The sequence below is a fragment of the Eublepharis macularius genome, chromosome 14 (genome assembly GCF_028583425.1).
Source record: "Eublepharis macularius isolate TG4126 chromosome 14, MPM_Emac_v1.0, whole genome shotgun sequence".
Taxonomy (NCBI): Eukaryota; Metazoa; Chordata; class Lepidosauria; order Squamata; family Eublepharidae; genus Eublepharis; species Eublepharis macularius.
In genome coordinates this window covers 41,463,126-41,489,583 of record NC_072803.1, presented here as the reverse complement: position 1 = coordinate 41,489,583, position 26,458 = coordinate 41,463,126, and the positions used below count along the sequence as shown (strand labels likewise).

General features: G+C 42.9%; 1 protein-coding gene across 3 annotated transcripts in view; it reads right to left on the bottom strand.

The window, feature by feature from the left end:
- Window positions 1-9,956, bottom strand: part of STRBP (spermatid perinuclear RNA binding protein) — a 95,914-nt gene extending 85,958 nt beyond the window's left edge. For all 3 annotated transcript variants that reach the window (XM_054997818.1, XM_054997819.1, XM_054997820.1), the window contains exon 1: window positions 9,910-9,956. The gene's annotated coding sequence lies outside the window, so the exon portion shown is untranslated. The remainder of the gene's footprint in view (window positions 1-9,909) is intronic.
- Between the last annotated feature and the right edge of the window lie 16,502 nt (window positions 9,957-26,458).

Genomic DNA, 26,458 nt, shown 5'->3' with positions numbered 1-26,458 from the left:
CTGGCTGGCTCCAGCTGACTGATAGAGGAGGAAGCTCTCCTGCCGGTCAGCTGGAGCCAGCTAGTCAGCCGGATTGGAATTGGTCAGCTCCAGCTGACCAACGAAGGAGGGGGCCCCTTCTCCATTGGTCAGCTGGAGAAAGCTGCAGGGTTTGAAAGCACCCCTTTCAGCTTCAGCTGACCAGCAGAGGAGGGGGCTCCCCTGCCCATCAGCTGAAGCAAGCAGCAGGGCAAACTACCTCCTTGCCGCTTATTTCACTCTATGGGAGGGGGGAAGGGAATCTCATCCTCCCCCTCACCAGATGGGCGAGGGAGGAGGGAACCCCCTTCTCCCCCTCCCATCAGATGAAATAAGCGGAGGGGCAGGAAGTTTGTCAGTGTGCTCCAAATCTTTATGGAGCATACCAAATAAGCAATTTCTGAAGTGACATCGCTTATTTCCAACTCTTTTTCCTGCTTTGGAAATTCCGAAGTAGGAAACCCGAATTTTTATTTGTTGCACACCCACCTGGGTCCCCTCAAGTTATAATTCCCAAGGTAGGTTTAAAGTGTTCACTGAAAGACTGTGAGATGGATTGCCCAGAATATTTCCAGCTACGGGTGTCACAGCAAAGTCTGCATCATCCTTCTTACATTCTTCAGTACTGCTTTTATCAATGACCAACATCTGGTACAGAATAGGGCACTTTAAGAGCAATACAGTTTTCTGTTGTCAGGGTTAAGATAACAGCAAACAAACCCTTCACATCTAACACTGCCACCTTTCCAAAATGAAAGCCAGAGTATTCCTGCATATCTAAGACAAGAAGGCATCACAAAATCCAGAACTCTTCTCCTGAAACACCTCTTCAGTTGAGGTTGCTGTTTTTTTTTTTTAATGAATACACAAGATAGTTAAAATAGGTTGCAGGGACAAGAGCAGATGTTCCATTTGATTACAAAAGCTCTGTGAGAGAAACCTTTAGGTAGGTCAAACATATCAACCAGTTTAAACCTGAGCATCATGCAAGATCCATTCCTACCCCTTTCCCCATGTCCAACAACCCAGTGAAAAAGGGAAAAATAAGCCAAGTGTTCAGTGTATTCCAAATGAGGCAGTAGATATCATAAATAAAATATTCTTCATAAGTATACCCAGCTTTCTTTTGAAACCATTTGCTCCCAAGACACTTCTGGGAAGGGCATTCAGATGTTTACATCCCAAATGTTTTAAAGCACCATCTTGTTTGTTTACTGCAGTTCTCTACTTCTTTTCCATACAGCTCTCAAGGCAACCTACAGCCAAAGATTATAAACATCACCCCAACTAAAAATACACCAAACTGCTTTTAAAAATTCAAAAACACACAACGGAACAAAAACAATAAACAAGTGGTAATAAAGTAATCATTAAGTGCCAGAACAGATTAAAAGACAGCGATCATATCAAACAAATTGAAAAAGTTTCCAGGAACTGGGGGGGGGGGGTAGCTTTTCCATTTGGGATAGGGCCATTTATTATTTTTAGCTTTCACACCAACATAAATCTCTCCACTCAACCACAACTTGACACTGAAGAAGTTTCTTCTCAACCTTTCTGATCAACCCTGTACCGACCCATGTTTTGCCCAATTATTTAGTGATTAGGAAGCAATTCCTGCTCCAACTTCCACTGTGCATATTTTTTCCCTCCCCCAATCTGCCAGGGAGCACATAAAACCAAGACGTTACTCTGTAACAGATGGTAGCCTTCAGAAGCAGAAGAACAAGTCTACAGCTCTGTTTCCGAAAAGGACTGGTGCTTTGTTTTTGAAGTGACTTCAAAAAGTCTGGATAAGAGGGTTCTTTTGCATCTAGTATGCAGCTGATCGAAGAGGCAATTCAAATCCTGACACATTAAAAATTCAAAACCACCCTGAACTAAGAACGATGGTGTCCAGAAAGACTAAGATCTAAATACAAATATCAGGAGAAGCAGCATCTGAACCCTACTTGGGGCATTTCCAGTCCAGCAAAAGGTGAACTACATGCAAACTTCACCTATCCCTGTGAAGCGCTCATTGGTCTTGTCCAATTATTAGGTCTCTCTCAATAGTATACTGCGGGTCAAGTCTCTCTCTCTCCTTGCTCTTGCTATAGCTCCCAATACCTATTCCCATTTATTCTACCATCAAATTAGGGATCCAGGGTCCCTCGGTAGTGGCAAGAGATTCCCCTGCTCCCACCCTCTGCCCCTGCCACCACTCACCTGGCCGGGGGGGGGGGAGGCAGGGGAATAGGCTTCCCAGATGCGTTCCTGGGCAGCATGATATCATTTCCCAGAAGTGGTGTCATCGCATCATCCCAGGAGCAAAGCACAGACACTGAAAAAGGTGAGTGCTAGGCGCCCCCCTCCTTCCGGGAGGGTAAGGGGACAGGGCAACCCTACCTAAAATACAAATTCTGGGCCCAGAAGAATGTAACTCAACTTGAATACTTTGAGGCATACATAGGCATACATCAATTACCATTCCAAGGGTTTGGTCTTGAAAATTTCATTTCTTTGGACTTCCACCTTGTCCAAGACTCCATTAGGATTACAGATATTAAAAGACACACAGAGAGAGTTAAGAATCAAGCTAAATAAAACATACACTAAAACCTCATCAGAATTAAGCACTTATTTACAGTGGCCAATCTTATAAAATTCTATTTTCTATTCCCCCATCAACATTTCTGCCTAGGGTATCCTTCGAAATATTCCTACCATGATGCTTGCTTTCTTTGTCCCCTTTACTGCTTTTCTCAATACTGTCTCTCCTCCCCTTCTCTATGTGCAGGAGCACATAGGTGTGCTCCCATTCTGCAGCAGTCAGCTGCTGCACAAAACTGACAGGGCCCGTCTTCCACTGCTTCTTCACATTGCTGCAGAAGCATGGTGCAGCACAGGGGCATAAGAGGTTTGATCAACCTCGCAGGAGTTTCTGCAGAGCTAAGCTGTAAAGTGGCGGGCGGGGGGGGGGGGGGAGTGCTAGCTTTCCAAAATTCCACTCATGGATTTTTTTTTAAAGACTATTGAAGCAAAAGCTTAAAAACAGGAACAAAAGCTCCCCTGCAGAAGATGACGATGACTTTCCCTTCTAACAGAGAGCTTTGAGGACATTTTGGTGGGGAGCTTTCATAGCCACTCCAGCAGATCTAACAGCATGCAAGTTCCACGTCTTAAAATAGGTTTCAATCGATCTACTCCAAGATTATCAGCTTCCTGTTAATTTCATTTAGAAAAGTGCTTTCTAAAGACCTGGGGGAAGAGCCCCATCTTACCCAATGAACACAACTATGTTCCTGCCATGCATTTATTCATTGCTAAAGCAGCAGCAACAGCATCTGAAGGCCTAAGGCCTGTCTTAATGGATCTACATATGAGATCCACGAGAGAAGGGGAGGGGGGAAAGAAAGAGGCCGTAAGCAGCTGACACTGGAGAGCATGAGAACGCAGTGTGTACCTGCTTTGCCCTCTCCTAGAAGAGGATCTGGGTGATCAAGTTTCTGGTGCAAAGGCATGGGAGGGGAGCATTAGAGGGGACAGCCAAGAATGCATAGCTAGCAGAGAATTATACAGCCCAAATACAGTATCTATAACTTGCTGATCAGTGCTACCAAAATTAAGCACACTGCAGAAACACATTCCAAGGGACCAAGCAGCTGCACCTTTCCCAGCCATGCCTCTGTCTGCTAACAAAGCAAAGTACTGCAGAATTCCAGTGGTGTAGAGTCAGAGAACTAGGGAGAGCCAGGATCAAATCCCCAAGCAACCATAATGCTCAGAGTGACTTTTGGCTTGTTGTTCTTTATCAATCCAAATTCACTCACAGCGATGTGAGGATAAAATGAGGCAGAGAAGAATCATGTATGCATGCCATTCTGACCTCCTTGCACTAAGGGAGGGATAAAGACAAATGACACTGAGCAAACAAGCCTAAACATACCTACTCAGAATCCTACTCATATCTATTCAATGGGGCTTAATCCCAGAAAAGTGTTTTTATGATTGGATTGGACATGCAAACTGGCCTCTGGTGTCTAGCCACCTTGATGCAGCCTCACTTAGCAAACCTTACAGCCTCTCCCTTCATAATCCTCAAATTTCACCATCTACTTACACAGACACAAGACAAAGTGGGATTTTTTGTGGTAACCATACATTCAGACTAATACGCCATAACAAGCAGCAAATATTAAATAACCATTTCAAACCTAGCAGTTGCAACACAGACCTTTTTTTTAAACATAAAAAGTGTTCCAAAAAGGCACAACACATTCTCACAACAATGCAATACAAAGTAATTCCCAAAGTGTTTATCAGCATCAGATTTTGTAGTGGGTGATTCCATTTAAAATAACAATCAAGATACTCTCCACTAATGAGGAAAATCTCACACAGAGGCAGAACTGATGCATACAAATGGCCCACCTGGTAGACACCGCATTAAATGTAGCGGCTGTCCAGAAGTTTTCTGCTGCAAGGCTTGGGAAGAGGCTAAAAATAATAATCATCACTGTACTCAATCCTAATTGGAAATGAGAATGTTGAATGGACATCCCAATAGCAATATTCACGCCTTGAGTCTCAGTGAGAAATGCAGGCTATAAACGGCGTAAATACATAAATAAACATGAATACCATAAAATAAAAGGCTGAATATTCCAGTTCACCCTTCATTTTCATCAATCCACACGCACCCATACACATCCCTTTCTTACTGCACTGGAAAGAAATGGGAATTCACCTATGGAAAATTCCTTAAAATTAGGAGCTGGTTCTTAAACTCCTTGGCTCAGAGGCAAGCCCCACTGAAATAAACCATGCAATTTGTCTCTTTCAGGTGTTAGGAAAAGCCTTCCCCCTCATGCACAAGCACTATTCCTTCCTTTGATACACCACAGATAAAAGCTAAAAGGATACATCTGTGCCAAGGAAGGGTAACTGTGGATCACACCACTATTAGGGTGCCCTGGCCCTACGAGCTGGCGGGGCGGGGAGGGGGGAGAGAAATGCCTGTGCCAGAGCGATCTCAGCAATGCAAGAAAAACAAAAATTGTATCATGATGAGTATTTAATGGAACAGCCCTGAACTCTGCAGTGCATTACAACACACATAAATGGTACATCGACTTTGACCCTTGTCCCCATACAAGATGCCTTCCTCTTGATCAAAGCTCTCAAGCAGGAAGGAAATCAGCTGGCACAAAGAACACTGTCCAGACCAGGAAGCCGGGTTGGTTTCAAGAAAACGATTACTTGGGTCATTCATTAGCAAAAGACACCCATTTAATCATAGCTTTGTACAGAGAAGCAAGACACAGGAACATCAACTACTACTTCTACTACTACTACAGCATCATGAAGGTGAGCACAACATCCCTACTTTGGTGCTATGGGATCAGGTGGTTCCACTTACAGATGCTCCCTTAGCTCATCAGCTCCTAGGAATGTACACTTGACAAGTCTGTGGACCAATATAAAACCAAGCCCACACATAAATAAAAGTTGAACCATTGTAGTTATGGGCCAGTGTAGTTATGCATGATTAGGCTTGGTTCCCACTGGAACCAAGGACAAAGCCAGAGAACATATCATATAACTGCTTCTGCTCACACTCAATCCTCCTTACCTCCTCCTCATTACTGTCCTCATACTGTAAAAACTTAGGTTATACTAATATGAACAAATGAATTACTGAATTAGACCATGTTTCCAGCTCAGTAATATGTTCACTACGATTAGAAGCAGCCAGCAGGGTCTGGGACAGAGTAAGACTTTTCCCAACACCTTCTGTTTGAAATAACCAACCTGGAAATGGCCAAGATTCAACAAGGAACCTACTGCATTTGCTCTAACATCATCGTGACCCCTTGCCACATATTGCTTGGGAGGTAGGGGATCCATCTCTCATGCCACACTCCTCTGTAAAGTACAAGGTACACTGTGGATACAACAAACCACGACAGATAGAGTTGAACTAAAACTGTCACAGATACAGACAAAAATATAGGGGGAAAGTTGCTGGTCTTGACTATGATATAGAGTTTCAGCTCTGAATTGGATTTCTGCTCCCCTTCCCCAAATTTCTGTAATCCATACTCTGTTATATTGTTTCTTGAATGATCCAGCCATTGATTGTATTCACTTACATCGTATATCTGCCTTGAGTCTCAGTGAGAAAGAGGGACTAGAAATATCGTAAATACATAAAATAAAAGATAATGGAGGGTGCTTTTGCCAGCCACAATGAGGGCTGGCTTGGCCTCTCAGCTAAACAGACCAAATGGAGACCCTGAAGGGGCCTTAGAAAGGGATAAGCAACAAAGGAGTAACAGATTAGTAGGACCTCTAGTACATTAGAAACAATATAATTAATATTGATAAAATACATGCCTGGGACGATAAGTGTCTGAGAATGGCAAGAGCATCCAAGTCCAACTAAATAAAGAAATGAAGATGCTGTTCAAAGATAGGGCATATTGGTTGGGGGGTCCAACAGATAACCATATGTATGAGCAACTTTTGAGCAGCTTTCATTATGATTAAAAGTAGTGAGAATGAAATAACATTGCTTATTTTTTTTTTAATTCTGGAATATAGATAATTCTGTACATTGTTCAAAGTTATAATATAATTCATTAGCCAAGAATGTGAGTCCTAATCTGGTGGGATAGTTAGTTAATGTTAGAAGATGATTTTGAAAACTTATAGATATGAGAAACTGATCTGGAGTCTTTGCTTGTGATATGGATACTTTTGGTAAGAAATAATTAATGGGCTCAAGTAGTTGCTCTCCTTTAATTATCTTTGTAAAATGAAAGGATGGTATTAAGTTAGTTAATATTAAAGATCTAAATAATTATGTTTTAGTAAAAAGATAAAATTGAAGCAAGGATTCTCTAATAATATTTTTACTTGTGTATCATATCCTAAATAAGCCAAAAACATCGCCGAGGTGTACCTCTTGTCAGGACATTGATGATCTGATAAAGGAAAGCTAGCTAAACTGGAAATGGCCCAGGTTAGTTAGCTCCCACCCCATAACTGTGTAATACTGAGCACCGCACTGGGGATTAGTTTTAATCCCTGTACCATATTTGATGTATTTTATTGTGTGTTCTGTATGCTTTTATCTTTTATTGTATGTGAATTTGGTGTTGTTACCCACCCTGAAACCACTTGCAGGGAGGGCAGGTTAAAAGTCTTAATAAATCAAATCAATCTAACTAGACACTTTGAGGTTCTTAAGTGCATGCCTGTAGATGACTCAGACATGACCAGAATCATCCGGAACAGAACTCTGCCCACAAAAATGGCAGTTACAGCATCCCAAAAAATTCATCTGCCAACTTCCAACATTTGGATGTTTCAGCTCAGAAATGCATAACTTTCCAGCACAAGCAAACCAGGACAGGTGCTCCCAAAGGGGCTGCAACTTGTAGCTTAACTATAGCATGAAGCAGCCCACAAATGCAAGTCTAAGGATCATCTCATCCACCATTAATGCTTCCGAAGGCCTAAAGAGACCACTCGAGTAGAGTGAGCAACAGAATGCCCAGATCCCTGCCACCTATTCACCTTGTAGAAGCCAATGCCAATAATTAATGGTCCATGGCCACTCTATTTGGCAGGGGGGGAAATTAAATGCGAGATTTCGCAACAGAGCATTCTTTGCTAATGTCAATAAACAGAGAAGAAGGCAGCTGTAATATGGTCATTTGGTCAATCTGGCATCCTCAGACCACCTATAAATTCAGGGCTTGTTTCCATGGTATGCTTATCCTGAAGTAATTTTATTGTTGCTATACAAATGGGTTTAACAGGGCCATGCAGCATGTCATGGGTCCAAGCCACTTTGGGGCTGAAGGCAGGGAGTACAGGCTAGGAAAGTAAAGATCTGCCCAAGAATACTTAGTGAGTTAGGCCCAAACTACATCTTATAAATTGTGTATTGGTTGGCAACAATTGCCCAAATTGGGCAAATAGTGCCCCCATTAGGGGTTAGTATTGGGGGCTCCAAGTATTGTATGGAGTCCCTTCTCCCCCCACCCCACACACACATCATGGTCCTGATACAGAGCAGAGGCCTGGGCTCTTCGAAAACAAGTTTCCCTGTTCCTGACATCTAACTGTTGGCATTAAAGTCTGGTTGGGAAACCCCTGACACTACACATTATAAATCATAATGTGCAGTTTGAGCCTTAGTAGCAAAAGCCAGGGGCCATCCTTGCTCCGAAGCAGACCTTATACATAAGCATTAGGATATATGTTGCAGTGGAGAATCCCCCAGAAACTACGTAAGCTATCTCAACCAGCAACCTGCTACAGAAACACCCTGGAATGCCTCACTTATGTAGGTAAATCTTGCTGCTTCTTTATATAAGAATGAAAGAACGGTCTTACTGGAACAGATCTAATATTCAACGAGACCAACACAGAATTTTCCCCATAGCCAAACAGATGCTTCAAGGGCCACAGAACACAGGCCCCTGTCGTGGCTTCCCCTAGCATCTTTACTGAGTACACAAGAGTTTAGCATCAGCTCTTCCCTTCTTAACCAGCTTGGGGGCTTCCCAGAGCTGGCCACAAAACACTGGATTAGGTAGGTCTGATCTTAAAGTTCTTTAAAAGAAGTGCCTCAGAGGACACTGGTCAAGGAAGCCAAGAATGGGATCTCCATAGTCAAGGAAAAAATACCTATTAATACCAGTTGACAAGGACAGAACAATAAGGAGAGATCATCACCTTTATGCCTTGGCATCTGGCTGTTAGCAAGAGAATCCAGGACTAGACGGACTTTTGGTCCACTCCAGCAAGGACATTCTTTTGTTCTTAACAAATACTGACTTAGCAACCTCAGACAGCTAAGGTTGTAGAAGCCAGCCCAAAAATCCTCTTAAAAGGCATTTAAAAAGCAAAACACACAAAGCAACCAAATCTTATAATGGGAAGATATTAATAGCGGGGGGGGGCACCACCACCCTTTAAAAAAACCCAATTTAACAAATGTTTTCTCCACCAAAAAAAAAAAAAAAGGAACTGGAGAGAAAGCCACTGTAATGAGCAGCGCTGAGCCTTCCTGACATATAAACCTCAAGTCAGATGAATTAGTGCCTAGTAAAACAGCATATAATTTACATTTTGTTATGTCAATCACTGGCAGCATCCCGAGGCTCTTTATGACTAAGCTAGCCAAACCACAACATACAAGAACTGCTTTAAATCATTTCCCTCACAGAGAGTGAACAACTAACAATCAACAATCTGAGCATGGGAAGGGGAAGGAATCTCCCCAAAACGAACAAGCCACTGGAATTCTTTGAAGGAGATTTCAAGCAGTGACTCCACGAAGGAGCCCATTCCTCTCCAAAAGAGAGGATGGGAGCACCACAGGCAAGCAAGCTCTCTTAGTAAGTTGCTGAATAACCAAAATAAAGAAAGAAAAAGCCACAAAGCCATAAATCAACACACTGGGAAGTGTAAGTCACAGGTTACAACTATACTGGTGTTTATTAGCATGAGAAATCAATCAGATCAATGGGCCAATGAAGCAGCCTGGAGGTTTTGGCAAATCCCAGCACTACCAATTGGAAACACAGCTGGAAGCAGCATGGGAATTCCTGCACTCTGTTGAGAGGCCAAGATGACACCACCAAGTGGCACACACTTCATAGCAGGATTTGGTTTAATGCTCCAGGCCAGCAGGTATGAAGAGGAGGGTATCTGTGTTCCATGTCAATTCATCATTGGTGGTTTTGGTGCTCATTTTAATGTTGCAAGGTCTACATGGAAACTAGCAGCAGAACAACTTTTAACTCTATGTGAAGAAGCAACTGTCATTTACCATTGTACCAAGAGTTGGCTAGAGTGTTCTTTTCCATTATATCCTAATGGGAGATTCCTTACCTTCCCAGCATGGGAGCAAAACAGGAACAGCGCCAAGAAGCATCTCTCTGTTGAAAGTCATATACATGAACATAAGAAATTGACTTAAACGATGTCATATTATTGGTGCATCTGGCAAAGTACTGCCCATCCTCTCTGGCAGGGGTTATCCAAGGTCCTGTTACCTTTGATCCCTTAACTGCACATGCCACAACTGAACCAGGGACCTCTTACATGAAAAGCACATACTCAGTTGTGACAGGTTGAACGTAGGTATTCTGCATGCAAAGCAAAGGCTCTATTGAGTTATAGTAGAAAGGAACTTTAAAAAGGGAAGGTGGGCAATTTAAAGGGAAAATCTGATTTGAAAACAGTGATGTGAAACAGACAGGAAAGATGTAATTTGGTTCTGAAACAGTTTGTGTGTTTTAATTAATTTTGCTAACTTACTTGAACGATAGGACTGTCACCATATAACTAGTTTAGATAATTAAAAAATAAAGCCTCACACACTGTACTGCAAGTAGTAACAAAGCTTCCCTGGCCTAGAAAGATATTTCAGATTCAAAAGGCTCCACACCCACCATCTTAATAATATTAAAACAGCCCTCTAAAGTAGGCTGGTACTGATAGCCTCACATTGCTGGAGGGTTGAGAGGAAATGGAGACTGTGGCCAAGAGAACAGCAGATTGCTTAAGGTCACCTGGCAATTTTGTGGCTAATTAAGAAATCGGAACTGGCAACTTCCTTGTTGTCTTCTGAGCTACTGTGCCACAGCTTTAAAAAGTTGTGCCTCACAGTAGCTGGCCTTCTGACTATATCCAGCTCTTGGATTCCCATGGTAGTTGGGCATTTTCTATATTAACACAATACATAATCAACACATTGCTCCACAAGCACAAATTTATGGCAAGAGCACAGAACACAAACACAATGTGTAACCAATCATCGCTTTCTGCAATGTATGTGTGTGGGTCCTCTAAATAAAAAGACGCCATTCTAAGAAAGAGGGAGAGCTAGCAGACAGGTGTTCCCCTTCTGGTTTTCTCTGTTCCCCAAACCCTTACAAAGGAAGCTTGAGAACTGGTTAGGCTGGATAGAGGGGGAGAAGAAAGAAAATGTCTACAGGGAAAGCTCTGCGGTAAAGTCTACTAAGTATCTTACCAGATGCCCTATGAAACTCAGCAGCATCTCATGTAACTTCTGGCCTGTGCCGTAGTTGGCGGCTTGGCAGAGCCCTTTTTTGCCCTCCCCTTCTCACACCTCCACTTAGCCAAGTCTCCAAGCACAGTTAGTTCCACAGCAATGTGGAAAATGTGTGGGTGCTTTTTAAAGCGTTTATTTCTATTAAAAGAGTAAGTTTTCAAATCTTGCATAAGAATGCACTCACTCACCAAAAATACATCCACCTGAACAAGCTTTTCTGAAACTCAAATTATTCATCCTTGAGACACACAAGTTAGGAAAGAAGAAAGCAACTCTAAGCCCCAGGCAAAGGGGACATTCAAAGAGAAACAAAAGAAGCTGGGAATAAGCACAAACTATCCATATTAACTACAGCGTTTCTAACCAATCAATACTCCACAACAGTGGCACCACTTCCATTAAAAGACGCAACAGTCTCTAAATGTACAGAGGCTCACACAATTCCATGCTAGTATTTTAAGCAAGTTCAAACCCACACCCACCTCTTTTCCTGTCAGCATTTCAGGCATTTAATGTTCTTATCTTAGCATCTATGGAGCTCTATAATCTTTATTTAGACAGCCATAATGGCATAGAAATATCCCATCACTTTCCTGTTTCGCCAGCAGGGAGAGGCACAGAGACACACAAGTAGGATGGCCCAAGTAGGATGCAAAGTGATCAAAGTGGCTTTCTAAAGAAGGGGGTGGAAACCAGTAAGACTAGTAGGAAAGCAAACTTTTTAACTGCACCGTATTTTTCTCCAAACAGGAAGGAAAAACAGTTCTATGCAATAAAAATGTTTGCTGGAGCAAACACTGGTCCAATGGAAAGAAAATTCTGATTAAGCAGAAGAAGAGGGTTTTCAACTTCCAAGCACCAGGAAAAAGAATTAGAAGTCAGCAAAAACCTTTAAGTGCCACCCCGTACGAGAAAGGGTGAAAAGTATCAGAAGTTCATAGACACCCAGGTTGCAATTTTGACATGCCTAGCTGTTCTGAGCAGCTTGCAAATTCTCATAAACTGTTACTCTTGTTGCCCAAAAAGACACTTGGTCATAGGGCTTGAATTTAAACTCAGGGATCTCAAATGCCACCTGACAAACGCTCAGGAGCTGCTGCTCCAGAGAATCCATTAACATAACGTAAGCAACCAAATAAATAAACAAACATCAATTTGCATTGCATATTTTAATCGGCAAAGGGCAACAAAGGCAGCCTTGAGTACTTTAGAACCCAAATTTCAATAATGGGGAGAGATGAAAGATGAGGGAAGGGAAGAAATGAAAAGGCCAGGGCAAAAAGGCATGATTTCTGAAGTAGCATTTGAATTAACTTTGAGCATATTTAGACTATGACTCTGTACAGGAAGAGACAGAACATTTCCAGAAATTTTGAAACTGGGGAGGACACTAGACATTTTGAGAAAAACTAAAATATGCAATATTTACAAAAATAGAAGCATCCAGTAACACCTTTAAGACTAACCAACTTTACTGTAGTATAAGCTTTCGAGAATCACAGTTCTCTTCCTCAGATGCAATATTTACACTTTTTCAATGAAACTGAAACTCACTTTATCGTTTTAATAACATAAAATGCATTGTTTATAATTTAGCACACAAATGCACTATTGGAGATATTTATGAAATTTAAGAGTATAAATTTAAGAGTATAGTCCTATGGTGGGTTACTGCAGTCTTAGCCCATTGAAAGAAGGGTACATAGCCCTTTGCCCCATCTACAACGTAGTGCATGGGGAAAACATTATTGGATGATCAAGAGTATACAAAGCACTTTGTATAATAATAAAGGGCTGAATGTATCAGACCTTACAACTTTAAGCTGTAAGGGCACTCTTGGTGGGGGGAGAAGCCATTTTGGGGCATAACAGATTCATGTAATTTTCCAGGCTGCAACAAATTTACTTTAAGTACAATTCTTGAAAGTGGTGGCTTCAGTTCAGACAAAAAGTGCAATCAGCTGGGTGAAGTGCCAACAAAGAAATAGGAAATCAGCCTATATTGGATAGATTCCTACTTTCCCTGAAAAAGTAGGTTTGTGGCCTGTGAGTGCTCCTGGCCTCTTCTTTGTCCCTAGATAAGAACATGACTAGCTGTGCTTTCTTATCAGTTGGGATACCAACTGTTGGCCATTCCTGGAGAAAGCCAACCTGGCCACTGCCACACATGCCTTTATAACATCCATACTGAGTTACCGTAACACACTACTGATGATGATCCAGAAACTTCTGTTGGTTCATAATGTAACAACTAGAATGTTAACTGTGACTTAATTGCAATAAGGACATAAAGCAAAACTATACCAACTACACTGGCTTCCAATAGGTTTCCAAGCTCAAATTAAAGTACCTTGGAAACTGCTTACACTCTCATGTTCCTGCAGTGTTCTGAGACCAGACTACAGACTCTGTTGTAGGAATGTACTGTCGAAGGCTTTCATGGCCGGAGAACGATGGTTGTTGTGGGTTTTCCGGGCTGTATTGCCATGGTCTTGGCATTGTAGTTCCTGACGTTTCACCAGCAGCTGTGGCTGGCATCTTCAGAGGTGTAGCACCAAAAGACAGAGATCTCTCAGTGTCACAGTGTGGAAAAGATGTTGGCAGGTCATTTTGAATCATCTCAACAACATCCACCTGAACATACAATTCACAATGGAAAAAGAAATCGAGGGAAAACTCCCATTTCTGGATACCTTGGTCATCCGCAAAGCAAACTTTCAGTTAGGTCACAAGGTCTACAGGAAACCAACTCACACTGATCGGTACTTACACAAAAACTCCAATCACCATCCCCGACAGAAAAGAGGCATAATGAAAACATTAGTGGATCGTGCAAGACGGATATGTGAGCCGCACTTTCTCAATGAGGAAATTAATCATTAGATGATTAATCAATGAGGAAATTAATCATCTAATCAGCACTTCAGGCAAATGGCTACTCCAGAAATGAAATCCGAAGAGCAATCAAACCCAGGATGAATCAAACAACCAAGGAAAAACAGTCTCCTACAGGAAAAGTGTTTTTGCCATATATCAAAGGAATTACTGATCAGATGGAAAAGCTTATGAAAAAGCATAACCTTCAAGCTGTATTCAGACCCACCCGAAAAATACAACAGATGCTACGATCAGCAAAAGACAGTAGAGACCCCCTCACCTCTGCAGGAGTATACCGTATACCCTGCAGCTGTGGACAAGTTTACATCGGGACAACAAAGAGTAGCATCCAGACAAGAATAAAAGAACATGAAAGACACTGCAGACTTGGACAACAGGAAAAATCAGCAGTGGCTGAACATAGCCTAACTCAAACAGGGCACAGTATCTTATTCCAGGACACCAAAATACTGGACAACACTTCCAACTACTTTGTCAGACTGCACAGGGAAGCCATTAAAATTCACAAGCATAAGCAAAACTTCAACAGGAAAGAAGAAACCTTAAGAATGAACAGAGCATGGTTTCCAGTTCTGAAAAACACCAGGCTAACAAAACACTCTATACCCGACAATAGCCCTGCAGAGAAGATTAGCACATCAAGCACCAATCCATATGCAAAAGAACCTCCTCAGGATACAGTGAAGCCTCCCAGCATTAGCATTCCACACCCTGACTCAGCTCAACCCCACCCCTCCTAAATGACCTGCCAACATCTTTTCCACACTGTGACACTGAGAGATCTCTGTCTTTTGGTGCTACACCTCTGAAGATGCCAGCCACAGCTGCTGGCGAAACGTCAGGAACTACAATGCCAAGACCACGGCAATACAGCCCGGAAAACCCACAACAACCATCTGTTGTAGGAACTCACAGTATCACCAGTGTACTTAACAGGAACCCATGTGAAGGCCTCCTTAGTATCTGCTCCTACATTGCAGATTTACTTTACCCCAGAGTTTCATTTAGCCCCTCCTCATAGTCTTCCAGTATCATTAACTATAACCTAAACTATACCAAAAGGCTTTTCAACAGAATTGGTGTTATCCCTGGGAAGCAATTTTATGTGCTTTTTAATTTATTTAGTACATTTTTATTCCATCTTCTAGTTTATACTCACAACAACCCTGTGAAGTGCAGGCACCAAGAAGGCTTCATAGCAGAGCAAGAACTTGAACCAGGGTTTTCTAGGTCCTAGTACAATGCCCTAACCACTACATGACCCTGTTGGATGTGATGTTGACTTTTTAATGATTATGCTGCATTTTATCCATTTTATTTTGTCAGCCACCTTATTTTTTAAAAAAATTCTAGCCCGCCTTTCCATTAAAGTATCCAAGGTAGTATAGGAGTTATCCAAATAAAATAAACAGATAAGAGGTACCATGTAAATGCTAGCTATTCTTCTTCCAATTGATACAAGCCATGAAATTTTCTTATGGCTGTGCAAGTTCCAAGAAAACACAAACAAGCAGTTCAGCTCACAACTTGGTTTTGCTTTACAAAATTAACAGAGACAGTTGGATCTCCCATTGACATTCAATGATGGAAGCAGGCTGGTCTGCCCCATGACTAATGTCCTACTTGCTTGTCTGCCAGATCCTTGACCATACTGTGCTTCCTTGTGATGTGTCATATGTACAACCGAAAGAGAGGAAGCAGAAGAAGGCTGTCTCCTATCATACCTTGCTTCTGAACTTCCTGGGACACCTTCCTGCGGACGGAGAGAGGAGAGGCCGTGTAAAAACAGAGCCCCACAGTGTATACAGGAAGGGGATGAAGAGTATATAAGCAGGCCACTTTCTTAAGACAAAACCTTACTTGTAGCCAACCCTTTCTTCTTTATATAGCTCAGAAAAAGCCGTCTTCCACCCAGTGAGGTGTTCTGTGTAATGCAAAAGCTTGCCCTCAATCTACATTGATGAAAAGATAGCCCTAGTTTGTATGTAAGAATCAGCAGCAGCACAGTTAGAAAGATACAACAAAGGCAAGGCCAGCCCAGGACTTCCCATATCTATTTCTTATCCCTGCCACACTGACAAAATCAACAAAGGTTCCATTGCTCAGCTTACAGCAACTCTTTTGAGTATACACACAAAGAAACTGGATATATCACAGCTTAGAAAAAGCTTTTTAGCTTACAGAATTCTCTACAGAAAGTGAGAACTTTATATATAAAGCCTGAACACAATCCATTAAAGGGGTCTTTGTATCCTTTCCTTCTAAAATGCAATTCCAAAATTAAGACAAGTCTGTCCAAATCATCCGCCTTCAGCCTCTTTTATAATCATCTCTTTAACTAAAAGGGCCCCAAACAAACCAACTCCATCTTATCCTTTGGATCCCTCTTAAAGAGACATACCTTTTACCTTGAAAGGCACCTGTTGTTACAAGCAACACTGAACATTCTAAACATTTGCCAAGTTTCATTTGCAATGGCCCTATATTACCCCCTCGTTGTTTCCCTCATTTGGCAGTGAAGGGACAAAAAAAAATCAATTTAAATCTGTCTATTTTTTTTCTGGTTTGCTTGTTTCATTCCTCGCAGCCTCCTAAATCTTTCAAATATTAACAAGGATGTCTGCCTGAAAAGAGAATCAGACCTGCACTGAAGTGTGACCTGAACTAAGGTTCAAATTCCAGCTAGCCATGAAGATCACTGGATGACCTGGGGCCAGACACTGCCTCTAACAATAATCTTATGAGGTTGATTAGGCTGAGGATAAAAATGGGATCTCCTCCATCCTTGTAATCTACTCTGAAATCCTTAAATTTGCAAACCTCCAATTCATTTCAATGGGGATTGTGTTCAATCTGAATTTACTGACTGTGGGACAATCAGGGACTCATTCTGAGCCAAGAAGCAGCAGAGCTGATCTTAAGTACCCATCTCCACGCAATAGATCAATACAGTGATGCCTCAAAGTCAGACCAGCAGCCTGTCTAGCTCTGTCTTGTCTCCTCTGACTGGCAGTAGCTTTCAGGAAGAGAAAGGTCTGTTACTGAGCCATGATGCCACTCTTGTCCCACTTCTCACAAATTAATCATTGCATCCATTGAACACAATAGCAACAACGTTTATCTGACCAAATATTGGACTTTACTTCATTCATACCTTTCCTTTCTCCTTTGGGGACCCAAAGTGGCCTCCATCACTCTCCTCTCTTCCATTTTATCCTTACAACAACCATGCAGTTTAGGCTGAGAGTGTACGACTGTCCCAAGGTCACCCAGCAAGCTTCCTTGGCAGAATCTGAACCTGAGCCTTCCAGATTTTAGTGTGGTATTCTCACAGCATACTGCATGCAAGTTAACAACTACTAACCCACAAGACCTTCTGCTATTCAATTTGTCCACAGCTATTTGTGGTTGTGAAAGAACTGACTTTTGCAAGGTCTTCTTACCTGGTCATCCAGAGGAGAGCCTTACTAATCACAGGCAAAAAGGTAAGTGGTTACTAAACATTTACAAACTTACTAGAAAACATACTATGCAATTCAGAAGAAGGTTCAAAAGCACATTTTTAAAACCTCAGGTAAAACTCACCAAAAAAAAGCATTACAGATACCACGAAAGAGACTTTGAAAAATCAGAATGCCATGCCTTGGCCAAAACCACTTACCACTTCTTAACTCTAAAGGAAATTTTGGTTTGACTGTAAATTCTTTAGGGTATGTCAGCCCTATAACACAGATGTCCAACTGTACAAATCAGGTGACAGACAGCTAAATATTTCTATTTTCTATTTTTATTCCAACCTTATACTAAGCATAGCAAAGCTGCACTCGTTCCATAGGCCACCTTCTACAGACGTTATTCTTCTTTCTCCCTCTCTCCGCATTCTTCTCCCAACTTCTACTCTAGACCTTGGGTTTAATGATTAACAATAATCAGGAGACAGCAAACCCAGAGAGGAAAGGGGGGGGGAGCAAAGCATGAAGATCTGCAATTAAGAACTGCATACAGAACTGCCACCTAATTTGGAACTGCTGCTCAGACACAGCACAGAGTGTGCATAAGCCACTAGGAAGTGCAGATGCTTCATTTTTGGAAAAATCAGGTCAGGCTAAGAGACAATATGATGAACCAAACCAGCTGTATGGAGGCTGAATTTTAATAGCTGAAATGCAAAATCAAGAAATGCTCCCATTATGAAAACTGCTCCCTTTCAAAAAATGGAATGGCACACCTATAAAAAATGTTAGCTCTTCTCATGTTTATTTCTTTAGAGAGAACTGCCTGGCACAATTCTCACAGAAGAACATACTTAGCCTTAGCTGTCTGCAAAGAACTGGAAAGTATTTGAACGCCATAGGTGGCATTTGCTGGTACTTCAGAAATTCATCTCTCATCCTGCCCCTCATCTCCACACTGCATCTCCACCAAAAGCTTGAAAATAACTGTGACAACAACTCTCCCAGTATATTTGAACACTACAACTGTCCTAAAAAGCAACCCCAAGCCATGGAGTTCTTCCTAGCAGATACAACATCACAATTACAGCAATATCTGCCACACAGAAAACAAGATAAGCCAAAAAAAATTAAATCCTGGTATCTGGAATAAAATGCTGAATGAAATTTGCAAGTCACACAGGGCTCTTCTCTAAGGTGGAAGTGGTAGCTTGCTTAAATAAAGACAACAGTACTTGTTATACCAGTACCCAAAAGATGTCCTCTAGTTAGACATAAAAAATATAAATAAAAGATAAAGGTTAAAATTTTCTGTGCCCAGATTTACCTCGCTTGAAAGAGTCCTGTATTACTCAAAATCTTGCATGCAATACCATACCATTGAACTCCATGTGGATACAGAACACTCTCTGGTTCACTAGTCACAATTGATTTAGAAGATCAGAATTTCCACTTGATGCAAATACATGAGCAGATGGGGGGAGTGCCACCTTTTTACTCCCCTCACTGAATAACCAACCTAGTCTCGGGGATGCTTCTTTACTCATTACTGGACTCTGCAATCCAAACAACCAAAGAGCAGCCAATCTGGCCTGAAATTTACTCCCCCCAAGCACTGCCTGACCAAGTCTCCCTCTCCCAACCCCAAATTTTCAGCTTACAAGCTTCCAGTCTCATGGAAAGATCTATTTCTGCCTTCTCCTTTCTGCAGGTGTTCACACCCCCAGCACTCCATATAACCAGCACCCATAAATGCTGCCACCCCACCTTGCAAAAAACAGCCTCTGTTGCTTGGGTGCTTCTTCCTAGGCCCAAGTCCCCACAAGCGAGCACCTTTGCCGTCAACTGCCTACAGTGATCCCTCCCCCTTCAGAAGCCCCAGGCTTATTTCCTAGCCCCAGCGACAGCACACAGGCCACACGAGACTCTCTCTCTGCCCCCAAGACTAGCGCTCTTCCCTAGCCACCCCTCAACCCTCTCGCCCTACAGGCAGCCCACTGCAGATCACGCTGTCCTATACTGCTCCAAGTCAGGTACCTCACCTCCCTCCAGGACCTCAAACCCTCCAACTCGCTCCAGGTTGGGTATTTGGCCTGAGGAATTCACACCGCAGCCTCTTGCTGCTGTTCCTCTTCCACATTCCTGATTCTCACATACACTCCGATCCCCACAGCACCCCTCCCCACAATGTCTCCTGCTTCAGGTCTTGGAATCTACCCCCCCCCTTAACCCCCACCCACCCACCCACTTCAGTTCCATGGAACACACAGAGCAACCGTTGGGGCTGACAGCGTGTGCTTGCGGGGCGAGGGTTTAAGAAACGATTCCAAATAAGTGAAGAAGGAAAGCCCCCCTACGCTTAACAGGCCACCCCCGCCCCTTCCCCGCGGCATTTCTTGCCCCCCCTGGATAGAGCCCCCCACTTTTCTTCATTGCCCCGCCCCCTCGCATCTTACAAGAGCGACCCCTCCGCGTTCCACTCGCTGCCCCTCCCCCAGTGCACATCGAGAGCGCCCCCCCCCATCCAAAAAGAGGAGAGTACCCTACCGTCCTTCGCGCAGCCCCCGACCCGCTCCCGGCTCGCTCCGTCTCTTGCGGCTCCGCAGCAGGCAGCTTTCGGGGGCTCCTGGAGCACGTGACAGCGCCCAGCACCCCCATAGGCTGGGCTAGACTAGAGCTGCTGGGCAACGTGAGCCCGCCCTCTCCCTGCACCTGAGAACGGCAGAGCTGTCTTACGCAGGCTACGTAGCGAGGGGACCCAGTCCGCCACGCAAGCGCTGCAGCTCTACCTTAATTCTTCCCCGCCTTTAGCCGCGCTACGGACGGAGTTGGCGTAAGTTGTCCCCCCCTCTTACCTGAGAAGGCGGCTTCCTTTACGCAAATGGCGTAACCCGGTCCCTCTTCTCTTCACCTTTTGGCGAAAGAAAGGAACGCTGCTTTACGAAGAAGCCGTAATTCTACCACTGTCAAAATCCGCCACACTAGAAGCGGAGAGAGAAGTTTCTCCCTCTCCCTTTGTGAAATATGTAAATTTCCCCTTGGTGTTGTTCCTGGTAGGTTACTGCTAAACGTGGAGTCGGCTTTACCTTACTTGAGAAGCGTCCTATAGAGCCTCGGATACTTCGCCTTTTCCTTACGTAAAGTGCGTAAGGCAACGAGGAATACGGAAGGCTCCACTACCGCCCGCGTATAAAGGAAGGGGGGTTTGAAAGGGGGGAGGGAAAGCTGAGGGAAAATGGAGTTAGGTGACAGGTGTGTAGACTAGAGGAAAGGGCTGAGGTAAAAAAGGGAGGGGCGTTCGGGTAAAAAGCAAGTGTCTGTAGATGAGGCTTGAGGCAAAATGGAGACGAGCAGACAGGTGTGTAGAGAAAAAAGCTGAGGTAAAATTGAGGAGAGAAAGGATTGGAGGGATAACTGAGGTAAAACTAAGGGTGCAGAGGAAAAAAGAAAACATGTGACAAGCCGGCATTTGTTTATATTAATCCCTGAGGTGACTTTGCAATAAAACTAGGGTTGCCAACGCCATGTTGAGAAATTCCTGGAGATTTTGGGGATGGAGCCTGGAAAGGACAGGGTTTGGGGAAGGGAGGAACCTCAGCAGGGTATAATGCCATTGGGTCCACCCTCCAAAGCAGCCATTTTCTCCAGGGCAACTGATCTCTATGGCCTGGAGATCAGTTGGAATTCTGGGAGATCTCCAGGCACCACCTGGAGGCTGGCAGCCCTAAATAAACCCCAAAGTTGACAATAATAAACTATAGTTAAAAACAACACTAATTTAAAATATTTATGGGGGGATTAAATCAGATACACCCAAATCCACAGATGTTCCACAATCAGTCAATTCAGTCTGAAGGCCTGGAATAGAAGTGTCTTTAATATAGTCAAGAACACCTATGAAGATGGCGCCACTCTCCTTTCCAGGATGAGGAAGTTGGACACAAAATCTCAAAAGTCTTTTAAAAACTCCCTTCACATCAGGTTGGAACTTGAACAGGTTGATATGAGTGGAGGCAATCCTCCTGGTACTTTGGACTCAAACCATTAACGTTATAAAGGTTAAAAAATAGTCAATTGAACTGAGTATCAGTTCATACTCATGCTGTTGTATTTTGAATTTTTTTAAAACTCTTCAGGAGCAGCCCCATGTGGAACATATCACCATAATCTATACTGGGTGTTACTAAATCAGGTGTACCTGTAACCAGGTCTGTTTTCTCCAGGAACTGCTGCAGATGATGTAAACTATGTACTTCAGTCATGGTTATTCCTAGCAAAGAAGCATTCAGAAATACTCCAAATTGTATCATTACTCCTTCAGGGACAATGTTATCTTCTCTAGAACAGGCCAAAAGCCAGTTTCCACATCAGCTTTTCTCTCAGTCCACAGTATATCTATTTTGTCTGGTTTCAACTTATTCACCATCATTTGGTTTTTCAGTAACTCCAGATACTGTTTTAAAACTTTCACCAACTCCCTAGAATTTGATTAAAAGAGAGAGAAAGGTGAGTGTCATTAGTATATTCATGGCGCTGATCTCCAAAATCTCCAATGATCTTTTCAAGCAACTTTATGTAGGTGTTAAATGGCATAGGGGACAAGATGGAATCTTGCAGTATCCCATAAGCCAATGCCCATAAGGTAGAACAGAAGTCCACCAGCAACATCTTTGGGACTCTTATCTTCAAAGAAGGGTTTAAAGCAGGGCAGCATTGTGCTTTCCAAGCCCAGCGTAGCTAGGTGGTCCAGAAGGTGTCCATGGTACTGAAAGCCACTGAGAAATCAGGAAGATCAAGGAAGACATGCTCCCCCTGTCTGCTGACTGGTGAAATAAAGTGATGGGCAAACAGGTACGTAGGAAGAGAATAGTAAGGTAAAATTGGGGAGGGAAGCACAGAGGGAACGCTGAGGTAAAAGCAAAGATGAGAAAACAAGTGTGTGTAAATACGGATAAAAAGAAAGAGACTGAACTGAAGATTGCAAACAAGGGACGCAGAGGCAAAGAATTATAAATGGGGTGTTGGGGCAATGAGAGGGGATGAGGTAAAGAGTTAGCAAGGGTTGAACATGGTAGTAAAAAGGGCAAATGAGCAATGAGAGGCTAAGGTAAAATGGAACTGGGTAGACAGGTCAGTAGAGAAATTAAGTACAGGTTACGATACAAATATTTACATATAAATCAAATAGAAACTTTTAGATAAAGTTTGATAAAATAACTGATTTTTTAAACAGAGGAGGTCTGACATAAAAACTGAAGATGACCAGGCAATTAAATATGCACAAACAGGTGGTGAGGTAAAGACTGAGGCTGAAATAAGAAATCAGTAGGTACGGAGTATAGAGGCTGTGTAAATAAGGGGCCAAGGTCAAATGGAGCTGGGCCATTAGGTGTGAGGAGAAGAGATGCTGAAGTAAAGAAGGCTGACCAGCAGGACTGGAGGGGAGGGGAGGTAAAGCAGCTGTGTGAGGAATAGATACCGAGGAGGAAAAAAGGAGATAAGCAATAAATGCTCCACTATGTATGGGAAAGGTGGGCAGAGGGAATGGGGGGATGTGAGCATGGCATATAAGGCAAGTGGAAGTGTGAGACAGCCACAGTCTTGCCGTAGTAACATTATAGTCTGGGTGTTTAATAATACGTGTGGATTTGTAAGAGAAGTCATCAATGCCCAATAAGGTTTTCAGACATAGCAAAATGACGTGTTATTTTTACATTTCTTGATAAAAAGCTGTCCCCAACACCAAAAATTTTCTCCTCTGCCTTTTCTCTCCAGTGCATAATTTTCAAATTGAAAGAAAGACTGGCTGTAATTTAACTGGCCACATAGCTGTGTGTTCTCTTTGTGGCCTAATGTTCCACTTCTCTGTATGTTTAGGAAGCCAAAGGGCAGTTCCCAATCACTGCAGCATGCAGTCTGTCTTTGATAACTGCAGTGTTGGGGACAAAGGCCTGGGGTCCCTGATGATGCAGTCAGACATCTGCTCTTGAAAAAGAGACCTTCCCTTCCTAGAGAACCCCAAGACATCCCAAATCAGTGATTCAATTCTGTATTTGTGTGTTATGTGCCATCAAGTTGCTTCTGACCGATGGCGACCCTATGAATGAAAGACCTCCAAAATGTTCTATCATTTACAGACTTGCTCAATTCTTGCAAACTGGAGGATGTGATTTCTTTTACTGAGTCAAGCCATCTTGTTTTAGGTCTTCCTCTTTTTCTACTACCTTCCCCTTTTCCTAGCATTATTGACTTTTCCAGAGAATCTTCTCATGTTGTAACCAAAGTACAATAGCCTCAGTTTTGTCATTTTAGCTTCTAGGGAGAATTCAGGCTTGATTTGATCTAGAAACTAGAAAAAGACAAATGTCTTTTTGGCCATCCATGGTATCTGAAAACTCTCCTCCAGCACCACATTTCAAACGAATCAATTTTCTTCCTGTGGGCTTTCTTCAGTGTCCAACTCTTACATCCATACATAGTAATAGGGAATACCATAGTGTGGATTATCTTGATCTTGGTTGCCAACAACACATCCTTATCTTTAAAGATTTTTCCTAGTTCCCTTGCAGCTGCTCTTCCAAGTCCCAGTCTCCTGATTTCTTGGATGCAGTCTCCCTTTTGGTTGATGACTGAGCCAAGGAATAGAAAATCTTGAACAATTTCAATTTCCTCATTATCAATTTTAACATTGTGTAATTCCTCAATACAGTAGTCATTACTTTTGTATTCCTGATGTTCAGATGTAATCCTGCTTCGGCACTTTTTCCTTTAACCTTCATCAGTAGTCGTTTCAAGTCTTCACTATTTTCTACCAGTAACGTGGTGTCATCTGCATGTCTCAAATTGTTAATGTTCCTTCCACCAATTTTCAGTCCACCTTCTAAATCTAATCCAGCTTTCCTTATGATATGCTCTGTATAGACATTGAACAGATAGGGAGATAATATGCATCCTTGTCAGTTGGAAGTTTGCCAGTTGGAAACTTCTGTTTCCCCATATTCTGTCCTGACAGTAGCCTCTTGTCCAAAATACAGGTTGTGCATCAAAACAATCAGATGTTGTGGCATCCCCATTTCTTTTAACACTCTATAGCTTCTCATGATCTACACAGTCAAAAGCTTTGCTGTAATCTATAAAACAGACTGATTTTCTTCTGAAATTCCCTGGTATGTTCCATTAGCCATTGTCAATTATGCATAGCTATCCTAAAATCTAACTAGTGTAGTTTTAAGTACAGTGCTTTAGCATTTTCTTTCATAATGTTTATATTCTTTTTCATTTTCCAAATAATTTTTTCTTAGAAAAAAAATCTAGTTTATGATATTCTGAGTAAAAGAGACTGGGTGAAAGTGGGAAAATGCACAGAAGTTGCCAAAACATGGAGAGCAAATTGTATGCTGCACCACTGAAATAGAGTAGCAGGATTATCTATCTACTGAAGTCTCCAACTATAAATGCATTGATTCAAAAGTCTTTGAACACACAAAAAAATGGAAACTTGATATGTTCAAAAAAGGATCTTTGTTATATCAACACATGATGTTGTTGATCTAAAGGTTAGGGAACTCAACATTAAAGCTGTTCAATTCCAAATTTATAACTGCATCTCAAATTAGTACATAAACTACAAATCAGTAGATAAACTACAGTAAACAGAAAAATAACAAGCATGTATCAAATTTAAACTTAAAAGAATACAGTGAAAGACAAGAGTACAAACATAATATCTGTGATGGTGATTGTTACAGTTCATACAAACAGCGCAATCCTGAAGCCTGCTGGGTTGCTGGCAACTGTGTGCTCACATAACTGTAATGCCGCTAGTCTGCTTCCTAAGGACTTTGGTGAGACAGTTGTGCCTACGGGCAAGTCCAACAAGGCATGACCAGGAGAGAATGCTCTCTAGTTGTTCTGGCAATGGTGACAGAATTTACTAATAGCAGGGCGGCTGTAGTTGACCACGGCATGAGTGGCAAAGAAAGGCATAGCAAGTCCACGGGCTGAGTTGCATTTGCTGTTGCCAACTGCCAATGCCACTTCTTTGCCTTGCAGAGAGCAAGTGCACAGAGCCAAAAGACCCCCCACAATCAGGCTTGCCACACCCTAACAGAGGCACGTGTCTAGAGAGAAGCCCTGTCCTATGGGGGGGAGCCATACTGAAGGTGCAGACAGGGTGCCTGCCCACCCGCTTGCCCAGCCCTCCTTCCTGACAATGACCAGGCTATCAGCTGAAGCACGGCTCACTTGCCAACTCTGCCCCTGCCACTGCTCCGAGAAACATATACCTCTCCCTGAAAAGTAAGACCAGAAAGGCAGTGGGACCCAGCAAGGGTCGCACCAGAAGCCCCCAGCACCTAGGATCAGCACTTTAAGTCCCAGAGAGACAGTTCCTTAGAGAAAAGCAGGGGGCGAGTTCTGAAATGAATGACAGGAATGCCCATTGGAAACAACAGGAAAGACTGGAAGGGCCATTGGATATAATGGTAGCCATGAATGCCCATCGACTTGCAGCGGCTTAATTGAAATACATTACTGCATCAAAAAGATGTGAGGGGAATGCAGGATAGACCTCAAGAATTGTGCTCCGGTGCCAGAATGATGGCCCCCAGAGCGGAATGGCGGCCTCCAGGACCAAGAAAACTGCTCCAGGGGTCATCATCCCTTCATCAGTGCAAGATTCCCAAAGTCCATCCCTGCCTCCACAAATAACAAAAGGGAGCGTGATCTGGCCTTGCAAGGGAGAAGCCCCAGAGATCCCAGGACATCACTCCACATCTCCCTCCCATGTCCTGGCACCAACTTTTCCCCTTGTATGCAGCAGTCTTCTGTCTGGCTTATTAAACACTAGCAGCACTGTTGAAGAATGAGAGTCCTCTGTGACACCACCACCACCCCCTGTCTAGGCAACACTCCCAGTCCCACCCCTCTGCCTGCAGAGAATTTGAGAGGGAAGAGGGGAGGGAAGCTGAGTGGGGCTGCAGCCTCCACTGTGCCAGTGGACACCTGCTCCTTT